This window comes from Somniosus microcephalus, chromosome 3, assembly GCF_052327205.1.
Source record: "Somniosus microcephalus isolate GS21.2 chromosome 3, FLI_Smic_1.0, whole genome shotgun sequence".
Classification (NCBI taxonomy): domain Eukaryota; kingdom Metazoa; phylum Chordata; class Chondrichthyes; order Squaliformes; family Somniosidae; genus Somniosus; species Somniosus microcephalus.
Window position 1 is genome coordinate 62,536,391 of NC_140989.1, and position 13,891 is coordinate 62,550,281.

Below are 13,891 nucleotides of genomic sequence, written 5' to 3' on the forward strand. Positions count from 1 at the left end.
AGTCAATAAAATTGATGTGCCTCAATAAATCCGAGACTCGATGTTAGCGAAACAAAACAAGGCTTTTATTGACTTAGAAGGTAACACACAGAGGAGAATGTATCTTCCATCCAGAGGTCTGCCGTACTGGATGTGCTGCAGGCTGGGCCAGCTTACATAGGAGCCAGGTATGGGCGGAGCCCTACACACAGTACAATACAATGGAAATGAAACTGAAACCAACCACAGTCACAGGCAGAGAAATACTGATGAGTGATGAATGGAATATTTCATCACAGAGCTCATCATCCAGAGCCATTCAGTGAATTGTGAAATCCTCTGCTTAGACTATAAACAAATGTCTCAGAAATTAATAGGAAGGCTTATCTGGCCCAGTCATACTACAGGTCCAGAAGGCTCTTTGTTAACATTAAAAATCACCCAATGATTAGAGTGCCTGTAAGCGCATGTGTGCAGAGCTCTGCTTTACCTGAGAAAAGAGCAGTGTGATGACTGGAGTTGAAGTAATACATGCAGTATAACTAGGTCATTAGTGTTATGCACGTATGGCCAGAATTGAAATATGAAGTGGATATTTGTAGCCCATGGAAAATAAACTGAGTGGAGAACTGACTGATATTCCTCAACTTCCATTTCTCTAGTGCCTCATTCTCTTTCTTGTTTGCTATCAGATTGCTACAACATGCACTGTAGCAACTCGCCAAGGTTCCTTCGGCGGCACCTCCCAAACCCGTGACCTCTACCACCTAGAAGGACATGGGCAGCAGGCACATGGGAACACCTCCAAGTTCCCCTCCAAGTCACACACCATCCTGACTTGGAAATATATCCCTCCCTAACAGCACTGTGGGAGTACCTTCAACACACGAACTGCAGCGGTTCAGGAAGGCGGCTCACCACCACCTTCTCAAGGGCAACTAGGTATGAGCAATAAATGCTGGCCTTGCCAGCTACGCCCAGATCCCATGAACAAATGTTTTTTTAATGGAATTGAAGGTTATAGCAATCAAATACTCTGTGAGATATTCGGATCAAGGAGGATGCAGTCCACCAGGTCACCAGGTATGAGTAAAACCCCACCCCAACCCCAAAGAATACACAGGTCATATCAGGACCTCTCTGCAGAAGAAGAGTGCATTACCAAAGAGACAATAGGGCATCTCTCTAATCTACTGCAGGATAACCTGGTTAACTCTGATTAAGGAGGGGAAAGCTCCAACTCAGCATCTTGCACTATGGCTGCCTAGTTTCCCTCACAGCAATTACATGCATAAAACTAAAATCCCTTCATCTACTTTAACAGCCTCATACCCCTACATCTCATCCTACAGCTCTTCCATGCCGCTTAGCACACACTCTTCAACTGCTAGCCTTACCCTCATTCACTCTATCATCTTGCAGGACAAATTGGTGCATAATGCTTGCCACATGGGAGAGGGGTGGGGGTTCCCAAGTATAAGTACCTCATTCCCTTCAAATAGAAGGGCATGGAGGCACACAGCTTTGCGGGAGATGACAAGGTTAGTGGCATCTTGCTGGCACCAGGAGGTTACTAACTGAGCACCACACAGACACAACCTTCTCTGTCTCCTTATTCCCAGGAGTGAAGCTCACCCATTCTTAGCTTCTACATCTCTGTCGCAAAAGGGGAAAGTGGCGGCAGGGGGAAGGGTTTTTATCTTACTCTGATCTGTTACTGAGTACCCAAGCTTGAGAGTCAGCCTCACATCTGGAGCTCCTCATTGCCAAAGCCTCTCACATGAGCACCTGGATTAAGCAGTTGACCATGAGTATTCCTGGTATGACTTGTACATCTAGAAAATCTAGGTAGCTGATTTGATGCAAACTGCTATGTGTAGGTCCTTCCACCATGTTGAGGGCAGATATCCATCATATACCTGATAAGGAAAGCCTGAGACTTTGGACGACAGCTGCTGGAAGTCATAACCTGGAAGGTAGGTATCAGAACATGCACTCGTACACCAGGGCTCGGTGCCTACTGTGATTGGGTTACTGAATGGTGAGCAGCTATTGCGGAAGCTCTGCTTCTCCAACTAGTGGAACCACCATTCAATCAGGTATCATGTATGTACATACCGTGGTCAGAAGACAGTGTCAATACACTCACATATTTTATGTTAAGTTGGTAGTTGCCTTTTTAAATATTTTTTTTATTCATGCACAGAATATGGGCATCGCTGGCAAGGCCAGCATTTATTGCCCATCCCTAATTGCCCTCGAGAAGGTGGCGGTGAGCTGCCTTCTTGAACCGCTGCAGTCTGTGTGATGAAGTTATTCCCATAGTGCTGTTAGGGAGGGAGATCCAGGATTTTGACCTAGTGACGGTGAAGGAACGGCGATATATTTAGGATGGTGTGTGACTTGGAGGCTAACTTGGAGGTGGTGGTGTTCCTATGCGCCTGCTGCCCTTGTCCTTCTAGCTGGTAGAGGTCATGGGTTTTGGAGGTCCTGTCGAAGAAGCCTTGGTAAGTTGCTGCAGTGCATCTTGTAGATGGTACACACTGTAGCCACGGTACGCCGGTGGTGGAGGGAGTGAATGTTTAAGGTGGTGGATGGGGTGCCAATCAGGCGGGCTGCTTTGTCCTGGATGATTTTGAGCTTCTTGAGTGTTGTTGGAGCTGCACTCAACCAGGCAAGTGGAGAGCATTCCATCACATTCCTGACTTGTGTCTTGTAGATGGTGGAAAGACTTTGGGGAGTCAAGAGATGAGTCACTTGCCACAGAATACCCAGCCTCTGACCTGCTTTTGTAGCCACAGTATTTATGTGGCTGGTCCAGTTAAGTTTCTGGTCAATGGTGACCCCCAGGATGTTGCTGGTGGGGGCGTCGGCAATGGTAATGCCGTTGAATGTCATGGGGAGGTGGTTAGTCTGTCTCTTGTTGGAGATGGTCATTGCCTGGCACTTTTGTGGCACGAATGTTACTTGCCACTTATCAGCCTAAGCCTGAATGGTGTCCAGGTCTTGCTGCATGCGGGCACGGACTGCTTCATTATTTGAGGAGTTGCAAATGGAACTGAACACTGTGCAATAATCAGCGAGCATCCCCATTTCTGACCTTATAATGGAGGGTAGGTCATTGATGAAGCAGCTGAAGATGGTTGGGCCATGGACACTGCCCTGAGGAAATCCTGCAGTGATGTTTGCGGTCTAAAGACCGACGAATGACTATCCTTGTTTGGGGGTGGGAGGGTGGGGTGGAAGCAAATATGATCTCTTTGTGTTTGAGCTGTCTCTAAGACATACACTGTCCACGACTTTGTTGATCTTGTCCTTTTTATTGGTAAAGGTCACAGGAAGGAAGGTGTTGTTGAAGTAACCTTGGAGAGTTGCTACAGTGCAACCTGTAGATAGTACATACTGCAACCACAGTGTGCTCTTGGTGGATATTATGGCAGGGGTACCAAGCTTCTTCAGTATTATTGCAACTGCACTCATCCAAGTGAGTAGTGTGTATTCTGTAACACTCCTGACTTGAGCCTTGTAGATGACTGAAGGGTCAGAAAGTGAACCTCTCATCACAGAGCACCCAGCCGCTGCCTTGCTGTTGACGCCAAGACGTTGATATGACTGGTCCAGTTAAGCTTCTGGTCAATGAGGACTCCAAAGATGTTGACTGTGAGGGACTCAGCAGTGGTGACGCTGTTGAACATCAAGGGGAGATGGTTGGGATTTCCCTTGTTCACGATGGTCATTCACTAGCATTTATGTGGCTAGAATGTTACCTGCCTCTTGTCTGTTAAACATGGTAATGGATTTCTACCCGTATCAGATGCCCAGATAACCGAAGGGAATGTATAAAAATTTCACTTATTATATATACATCAGGATAGAGTACAACAGAAATAAATGTGCTTCTAATTTCAACAAAGAAACAACTTCAGCATCCAGCTTTTATTTTTTACAACTTCAGAATAATTCTGCAGATTATCACAGATATCATTTATTTTTATAGTCTACCTTGTTTGTTTTGTCATAAAATTGTGACAACAGTAGCTTCCAAAGCAGGTGCACAGGGCTATTTAACAGACCTGGTTAATAATAGATAACAGGCAAGCAGTGGGTGGCAGCCAGAGTGAAAGGATCTTTCATGCTGAAATATATGTGTACCAGCACTTTAAAATTTGTGAATGTTTGTACTCATCAAGCAGAGATAGGCAGTTCTTGTACATGTTTTTTGCTTTCTGCACAGAATAACATATCATAATACTATCTTGACAAGAAGAACATTGGGCAGGTTGAAAATAAAGTGACCCCCCATGTAATTTGCCTAAAATCTGTTGTCAGAAGAGCACCCCTACTAATTGTACCAGCATGCTACATCCCTACATTAAGACAATGTAAGTTTTCTCGATGCTCCATTACAACAGATAGTGCGTCAGCTGTCTTCCAACCAGATGGTTATGGAATTGAATCCCACAGCTGCCAATCATTGAGACTCCCCTGCCACTCTTATAATCAGTTCTTCACTGAGATGCTAGGTGAAGGTATGTTAACAGGTTTATTCATTGCATTTGATTTAGCATCATGTCACTCACACAGCAACACAACTCTGATTATATCATGCATGCAAAACTGTGAGAAGTTACCAGTGAAATATGAGTTCATTTAACTTCTGAGCTCTTTGTGCTCAATCCTACATAAAGATTTTTGACATAAATAATGAAAATAGCCAAGTTAATACAAAGGATATTAAATGGCCCAGAAATTCCATTCGCAGCCCTCCCGCGGGCGGAGGGCTGCAATTTGGAAAAATCTCCGCCTGGACTGGAGGGCTCCCGGGAGGCGCAGAATTCCATTGCTGTGCCTCTTCAAACTGCCGGTGTGCAGGGCACGCTTATCCCAGGGGCGCAGGTAGTTCGCAGCGTTCCTGGGATCACGTGGGCCATGGGGAGCCAATCAGAGCAGGGAATCTCCATTCATAGATTTGACAGGAAGACCCCCAAAACATAAGTAAAACTTCAAATAATTTTTTTTTTAAACATCACATTTTTAAAATGACTATAAATTACATAAATTAACTATTTTAAACAAAAATTTAAATTTTTGAAAAAAATAAAGTTTTTAACGGGGCTAAAAATAAACTTACCTTTCTTTAAAGTATTTTAAAATGATAAATCAGTGGAAAAAAAATTTTTTTACTCTTAGCCTGGTAAAAGCAGGCCTTGCGCCTAGGAGCTGTCGGATGTACGCCTGCTTTTCTAGGCGCAGCTGTTTCCGACTTACCTGGACTGAAGCAACTGTGAAAAAAAGGAAGTTTCAGCCCACATGCTGCCTATCCGGCGCAGGCATTTGACCAGTCAAGCCCTTTCTTCACAGAACGGAAGTTCCAGTTTCCAGTGCATGCGCAGTACATGCCTAAAACCGGCACTTCCGTTGGCCCTACGGCTGAGTACAAAGTGCATACACACCCGTAGGGAACGGAATTTATGGGCCATTTTATATCAAGCAATTTGGAGACTTCAGACTTGGTGGTGTTGTGGGTTAGAATCCTAGCCTTTCACTTCTGGAGCCTTGGTTCAAATCTAGCCTAAATAAATGTGATGAAAGTCTTCTCTCTGACAGCTGTTTATAAAAAAAGTAAAATTGGGTCAGACAGTTTCAATGCATTTCCCATTGGGCACTAAATCACAGTGCAAAATTACCCTTAAATCAGCACAAATTGGACAAATTCACCTAGCTTGTAAAAAAAGATGGTGAAAGAAATCGAAATGTCAGACTCCGTTAATACAAAACAAAGGAGCATATGGAACTTTCAATGATTCAAAAGATTTACCCATGTAGACTACTTATCACAGGCCTCTCTTAAACCATTTTTCACACAAGTTTTGGTTTCAATTTCTTTGCTGAACAAGGTGAGAAATATAAGTGCTAAGAAAGAAAACACGAGTGGGTAATTTTAACCAATCCTGTCCGGCGGGAAACTGACAGGATTGGATCCCGTCGGTTTCCCGTTGGCAGGTTCAGTTATAATTATCCCAATAACTTTTTTAAATATTCTTTTAATTTTGTTTTTAGCACTTATTCCACATTTTCACACAAACTGCTAGAGTGGAATGGTCCAATTTATGCAGATTTCAAGGTTTTGTACAGTGCAGTGAAGGTGTATTACACTGATATTGGAGCAGGAGCTCTGGATTATGGTTAACTCGCTCTATATCTGACCAGCAAGTGCTAACTGCAGTGATTGTGCAGAGAGGGAACATTTTTTTTCGGTAAGTAAAATGCAAATTACCGCAGATGCTGGAAATCTGAATCAAAAATGCGGGTAACACTCAGAAGGTCAGTCAGCCTCTGTGGAGAAAACAAGCAAGTCGACATTTCAGGTGTATACACTGCTTCAGAGTTCTGTTCTGCATTTTCTATTTTTGTTAACGTTTTCTTTCTTAGCACATATGTTTACCACCTTGATACCCTAAGAAATTAAAAGCATAGAAAATGATATGCGAGGCCTGTGGTAAATATTCTACATAAGTAAATATTCAGAACCACAAAAACTTTCCTCCTTTCACTTGATTTGTATTAGAGGCTATTTTCATTTATTAGTAACCACGATCGAATCAGCTTTTGTATTAGTTTAAGAGATAAAGAAAGAAGGAAGAACTTGCATTTATATAGCGCCTTTCACAACCTCAGGACTTCCCAATGTGCTTTACAGCCAATTTGTGCACTGCAAGGTCCCACAAAGAGGAATGAGTTCATGGCCAGATAGTGATGTTGTTTGAAGGATAAATATTGGCCAGGACACCGGGGAGAAATCCCGTGTTCTTCTTCAAAATAGTGCCAAGGGATCTTTTACATCCACCTGAGAGGGCAGACGGGGCCTCAGTTTAACATCTCATCCAAAAAAGCGGCACCTCCAACAGTGCATCACTCCCTCAGTGCAGTCTTAGATTTTGTGCTCAAGTATTTGGAGTGGGGTTGAACACATAGGCTGGGATTTTGCTCAGCTCAGCGGGTCCATGGCAGGTGATGCCTTGCTGCTGGCTCATCCCGCTCCCTAAAATGAATTTACGTTGATACGGCTTGTTAAGCCCGCCCAGCTCATTTCACGGTCCAATTAGAGGAAACAGGTCTGGTGACGTCATTCATGATGTGTCATCAGCCGGTTTCCTTAAAGGGACCATGGTCACCTTACTTTTGACGCTTGTGCTGTCAGTGTTCTACAGCATTGAGGTGCTGACAAGCACTGCACAAAGGTGCAGGGCTGCACCCAGGTTCTCCCATGACTCCCTCCATTTGCTTATGGAGGGAGTCACAACAAGCAGGGAGGTCCTCTTCCCTTCCGATGGGTGGAAGAGACCTCCCCAGGAGACCAACACAGCCTGGTTGCAGATTGTAGAGAAGGTCACAAGCAGGGATGTCGTCAGGAGGACCTAGGTGCAGTGGCGCAAACCTTTCATCAATCTCATTAGATCACGAAACATTAGTACAAAGTCACACTCATTTTCATCCTCCTGTGCCTCTCATCACATCCCCATCACTCTGCCTTCCTTACCCTACTCCTGCACATCCTTACTCACACCAACTTAGCTTGCACCTCCACCCATCCCTCTCTCTCTCTATCTACATTACCACTTCCCCATCTCAGTAGCCACCCCTCACACTCTCTCATCCTAGTGCAATCATACCAACTAACAACACACAAGGGTAACCACTTGGGTGTTTTATCCAATGTTCATGTAAAGTTTCTGTTAATGTGCTGTCAAACATTGAAACCTTTATTTTCAACACTTTCCGTCTTGGACAGATTTGTGTGCACCTTTGGAATTGGTTTAGTGAGTTGCAGTGAATGGTGAGACGTAACGGTACACCCCACAATGGTGATGAGTGTGAAAGGAATGGCTGGGGCATTGTAGGGATGCTTTATGGTGTTGGTGTGGGGTGGTGCCAACCTGGCGCATCATGTGACAGCCAGGGTGTGCAGCATCAAATGAAGTAAATCTAGCCATGGTGAAGCCATCCCTGGCCTCCCGGGCAGCAATGTGCTCGAGTGCTGATGCCCTTTGTCCTGTGCAGCATCAGGTGATTGCAGAGAAGGTTGGTGGGTTTTTTTTGGTGCTGCTGATGTGCCTGGTGCTGCTGGTGTTGGGGCTGATTGTGGTCGGATTCTGAGGACCAAGGTGAGGCAGTATAAAGGGCACCCATGTTGATGGAATAGTTGGCAGGTGAAGTACAGATGACAGAAGCATTCTGTCAATGGTGAAAGAGTTCTGCCAATGAGGTGAGAGTGGATGGAGAGCGGAAAGCCCGCAGAATCTGTGCTGGAAATGGACTGAGAAATAGCTTGTGGTTGAGGAAAGTGATGATCTGTCAGGTGGGAACTTTTACTGTACATTTGAAGCTGTCAAGTAATCAGCTGAAGCAATGGCCACTGAATTCACGCCTCAGGTTGACAGACGTGGTCCCTGCACAGTGTGGGTCCCGTGGCCATGAAGTTAAAGTTAAAAAAGCCTGTTAAGGGTCTGTTAAGTACATTATAATGAGTTTAATTAAGTCCCCCGCCGTTGCCTGTCGGGTCTGCTCGGCACTGACAGACCCAACATTGGGAAAGGCGCGTTGCGATGGTTTCCCGACCCGCTGTCAAAAAAAACGCTTTCCCAACCGACCTGCCACTGATCCCGCCTGCTGACCGCCACCCCCTCCCCACCTGGAAAATTTTGGCCATAACCTCTGACTCCAAACAGAGAGTGCGACAACTGAACCACAGCTGACACAGTTCCACTGTGAAATTTGATGATTGACTATAAGTAACAATTTTTCACATTTGAATGTCTTGTTCTTCAGAATGCAAATGATTATGCTTCACTTCACATATGATTGTTCAAAATGGCAACTATGTAAGAGAACAATGCCACCAATTTTAGGAGGGTGCCAAGTCCAGTCCACAAATTCACTAGTCAGATCGATTCGGACTTGACACCAATTGGTTGCGAATAATCCTTTATTGAATTTAATCAAATCTCAACACACACAATGTTTAAGATAATAATAGTATTACAAAGAAGTAAATTATAATACCCGTTCTCTGCATTGGATAGAGATCGTAACCCTCGGACTGTCTTCCAGCCTCCTGTCCTATTCTCTATAACTTAAAACTGTTTAAACTCAATAATGGGTGTGGGGAGCACAAAGCGTGATCTGCCCACGCCCATTCAAAGTGGTGCAGGCTGCACACAAAATTCATGCTGCCTGCTCATTTACATGATTGGAGCGCTGAGCTCAGCGCTAAATATGTTGCTGGTTGGCTTAGCGGGGGCTAATATCGGGTGCCATCTACTGGCCAATAAAAGTTTGCCAAGGCTCTCTGTACTACTTAAAGGGGAGGTGCGTTTTTGCAGAAGCATCTCATTGTCAATCTGAAGCCTTGGCTCAACAAGGAAGAGAGAGGGCAAGGAGGTTCTCAGATGCAGCATTGGGGACCTTGATCCTGGGGGTGCACAGAAGACGACAGGTCCTCTACCCGCAGGGGGGCAGGAGGCTTTCCAGGCAGCACGCCAGAAGGCAGTGGGAGGAGATAGCAGAAACCATCAGTGTCACGTGTGTTGCCCCCAGGACCTGGATCCAGAGCCACAAGAAGTTTAATGACCGCACACAAGTGGTTGAGGTGAGTGAATGCATCTTCAAATGTCATATCCCACCAACTGCACCTCGAGCCTCACAGACAGCTCAATGCACCACACCCCCATAACTCATCTACCAACAATCTCGACTCATACCTTACAATCATATCTTCACCTCACCCTCACACACTTAGCACTGCTGTAAGCCTCATACCCACATCTCACACCTTGCGCACACTGACAGGCACATCACCCAAATACATTGCACCATACTCACTGACACACTTCTCTTTCCCTTGCAGGCAAAGGTGGCACACAACAGACGTGAGCAGCAGCAGATGGGCGGAGGGGAAGCCCGACTGCAGAACCTCACTGAGCTGGAGGAGACAGTGCTGGAGATCATTCGAGGGGCCGTCACTGAGGCCGTGGTGAGCGACGAGGTTGAAAGCATTGCTGATGACAGTAAGGGCATACCTAATCCTTCTTCTCACATCCCACTTCCCCCTCATCCCACAATCTCTTCTCACTTACAAGCTGGTGATGGTGTAACCATGCACATCTTGCTTTTGCCTCTTTCCCTCACCACAACCCCACCCTTGTGCCTTTCTCGTTTCAGATACCCAAGAATTGCCAGCAGCCCAGCCTATCCCCGATGTTGTGGAGGAGAAAAGTGAAGGAGAAGAAAAGGGATCGTCACTCGATCTGACACTCACAGGCACCAGCTCAGAAAATGGAACTGCGTGTACTTTAGAGGGTAGTATAGAGGTGGGATCTGCACGTGGTGAGTCGCCGGGCATGAGTGGACTGCAGCCAGGCCAGGGGGAAAGGGTAGCTCGGGTGCCCACTCCCCAAAGGGCGAATTCCCACACGAGTTCTGCTGCACAGGACTCAGATGAGGACTTTGATGGGGCAGCCTTCAGAAGGGTGATGGGCATGCATACAGAAATGCTTGGTGCAATGGCAAACCTGCCAGAGAGCCTCTTGGCAGTGTCAACATTGTACAGAGTTTTGCGTGGAGCTTGGAGCCCATGATTTCTAGGATGAAAATGATGGGAAACTCCATTAGGACACTTGTGAACCCAACCATGATGCTGGGTGTGATGGGCGATGTCGCAGTTTCCATTGCAGCACAAGCGGAAGTGACCCAACGCCTGATTGCTGCAGTGGAAGCTCAGATTGCTCTCATGCAGTCTCAGCTTTCTACCATGCACAAGATCAAACTGATGCCATTGTGGCTGCGTTTACAAGTGTTGAAAGGGGCTTGCCGGGTCTCACAGCACTCCAGCAATCTGTGCTTCAACAGATTGCTAGGAATGCTGAGGTGTCGCCCCAGGGGAGTGGCAGTGGCTCCGTGAAGCAAGAACCTGCTGTCCTCTCTCAGGATGACAGCATTCCTACTCCCACCACTGCCACTCCGCCGGTGCCCTGGTCACTGCCTGTCAGCCAGCCAGCCCAGACTGCTGCTGCCCATGCCGGCGTGGTGCAGTTGACAGCCGGGCCTTCTAGACCCAGAGCTGCACGAGCCATCTACATGCCTCAGCCTTCCACCAGCCATGCTGCAGCCACTGGGGTAGCACTGCGTAGGAGCACTAGAGTAGGCAAAGGAACACTAAAGACAGACACTAAGGGAACGCACAAGGGTGATTAGTTGACATTGTTGTGTAGTTTTGCATTGATTAATTTATAAATTATGTTTGTTTTGTGGTGGCCCTCATTTCCGTTTTGTGCCCAAGAGGACGCTGTGATGTTCCATGACAGAGGGATGGTAAGGTGGGGAAGTGGTGAGCAATGGGGATCTGGGGTTTCATTCAGGGGAACTGGATTCTGATGAGGCACTCACTGAACTCGTGCTGCCTACCTCCTCCTCCTCCTCCTCCTGAGGTGGTCACAGAACCTGTGGTGGCAAGGGGTGTGCCCTCATGATGGCCAGGCTGTGGAGCATGCAGTAGACCACTATGAAATGGGACACCCACTCCGGCAAGTACTGGAGGGCTCCTCCCGAGCGGTCAAGGCAGCCGAACTGTTGCTTTAGCACCTCGATGGCCTGCTCAATTAGGTTCCTCGTGGCAGCATGGCTCTCATTATATGATTGCTGGCCACTAGTGGTGGGGTTGTGGAGGGGTGTCATCAGCCAGGTGTAGAGCGGATAGCCCTTGTTGCCGAGCAACCACCCTTGGGTTCGACGTGGTGGCTGGAAGATTGCCGGCACAGAGGACTGACACAGGATGAAGGCATGACTGCTGCAAGGATACCGGGCATTCACCATCAGAATGTGCTGGGTGTAATGTATGTACCTTTAAGGGAGAGAACTACTTTTTACAGCTCCTGTATACTGTAGTACCGGCAGTGACCACACCTGTATATAAACCCTGAGTAGTGATCTGTACAGTTAGTTCTAGAGTAACCCTCATTCAGTAAACACCTGTTGTACCGTTTCTCCTGCAGTCTGTGTCTTATTATACACAGACACAACATTGGCGACGAGCAGATTCGAACCTACCTGCAACTCTGCATCACCTCCCAGGGATTCGCTCCTGGAGAACAGTGGAAGGAGTTCGAGTCCAGAACCACGGGCGTTGACCACGGGCAACCGCCCAGTCATCCAGCGGAGATTTGAGCATCGCAGGGGAGGCTGTCGAGAGCCAGGCTTGGCTTTCCAGTCATGGTGGTCCAGCGAAACGGGCTGGCAGCAGGTACTGCGCAGACCCTTCCCGGACAGAGGCGGCTAGAGCCGACCGAGCGGCACAGAAAAAGGCCGAGCAGCGTCGACGGGGGAAGAGAGAGAGGGCAGAGCGCACAGGGCGCAGCCGGTGTTCAGGACCGAGCGGCGTCAACGGGGAGAGAGACGAGAGAGAGCAGAGTGCAGCTGGTGTTCAAGGGCTGAGCAGCGTCAACGGGGGAGAGAGACGAGAGAGAGCAGCCGGAGTTCAAGGGCCGAGCAGCGTCAACGGGGGAGAGAGGCGCGCAGGAAAACGCGAGGCGCTTCCATTGCCACGAGGACCGCAAAGAGCGGCATTGGCAGCAGCGCAGGAGCAGCGCACGAAACCCGCAGGGCGTTGCCATTTGCCACGAGGACCGCCGAGAGCGGCGTTGGCAGCAGCGCGGGAGACACCATTTTAAGTCGCAGCGGGGAAGAAAGGAAAGCGCGGGAGACGCTATTTTAAGCCGCAGCGGGGAAGAAAGGAAAGCGCGGGAGATGCCATTTTAAGCCAGTCTAACCACACCCAAAAATGCCGAAGAGTGGCAGTATCACAGCGTTCGACAATGAAGTCGAAGATTGGACGACATATGTCGAACGCATAGAAGTATACTGCAAGGCGAATGAAGTGCCAGATGACAAGAAAGCACTGGTATTGTTGAATTCAATGGGTGCAAAAACGTATGGCTTACTACGAAACCTAGTAACCCCAGAGAAGCCAGTAGAAAAGGATTTTGAAAACATAGTGTCAATCCTACAGGACCACTTAAACCCCACACCGCTGCTGATAGCAGAAAGATTTAAGTTTCACAAAAGGAACCAGCATAAAGATGAAAGTAATGCTGAGTATTTAACGGAACTGCGCAAGCTATCGAAACACTGCCAGTTGCGAACGGGACTAGCAGATACTTTAAGGGACAAGTTTGTGTGTGGGCTTCAAACTGAAGGAACCCAGAAACGGCTTCTATCAGAAAAGGATCTTATGCTGGACAAGGCTTTCAGCATTGCAGTATCACACGAAGCAGCAGCACGGGGCGCTGCAGAGATACAACGGAGACCGCAAGAATATGGCACAAATGAAATGTCATACGGAACAGTGAAGTGCTATCGCTGCGGCAGAACAACACACGACCATAATGATTGCTGGTTCAAGGACAAAGTGTGCAGACAGTTTGGAAAAGTAGGACACATAGCAAGAGTCTGCAGGTCGGGAAAGAAAACCAGCAGCAAGAAATCTCCACAGGAAAAGTACAAGAAGGTACATAAGGTGACGGAGAATAGTTCAGACGAACAGAAAAGTGATACAGACTCCGGAAGCAAGCAGCTGGGTTGTCTGAAACTACATAATGTGATCAAAACGGAGGATCACCAAACTATCTGGGTCACGCTCAAGATAGCAGGAGTCCAAGTGAAAATGGAATCGGACACAGGATCAGCCCTGACAGTCATAAACCGAAGGGACTACAAGCGGCTATTCTCACATATACCCTTGAGAGATACAGAGATTGTCTTGAAGACGTACACGGGGCAAAAAGTCTACTCCAAAGGAAAAATAAGGGTGAACTTTATATATAAGTATATATATATGGCAGCACGGTGGCATAGTGGT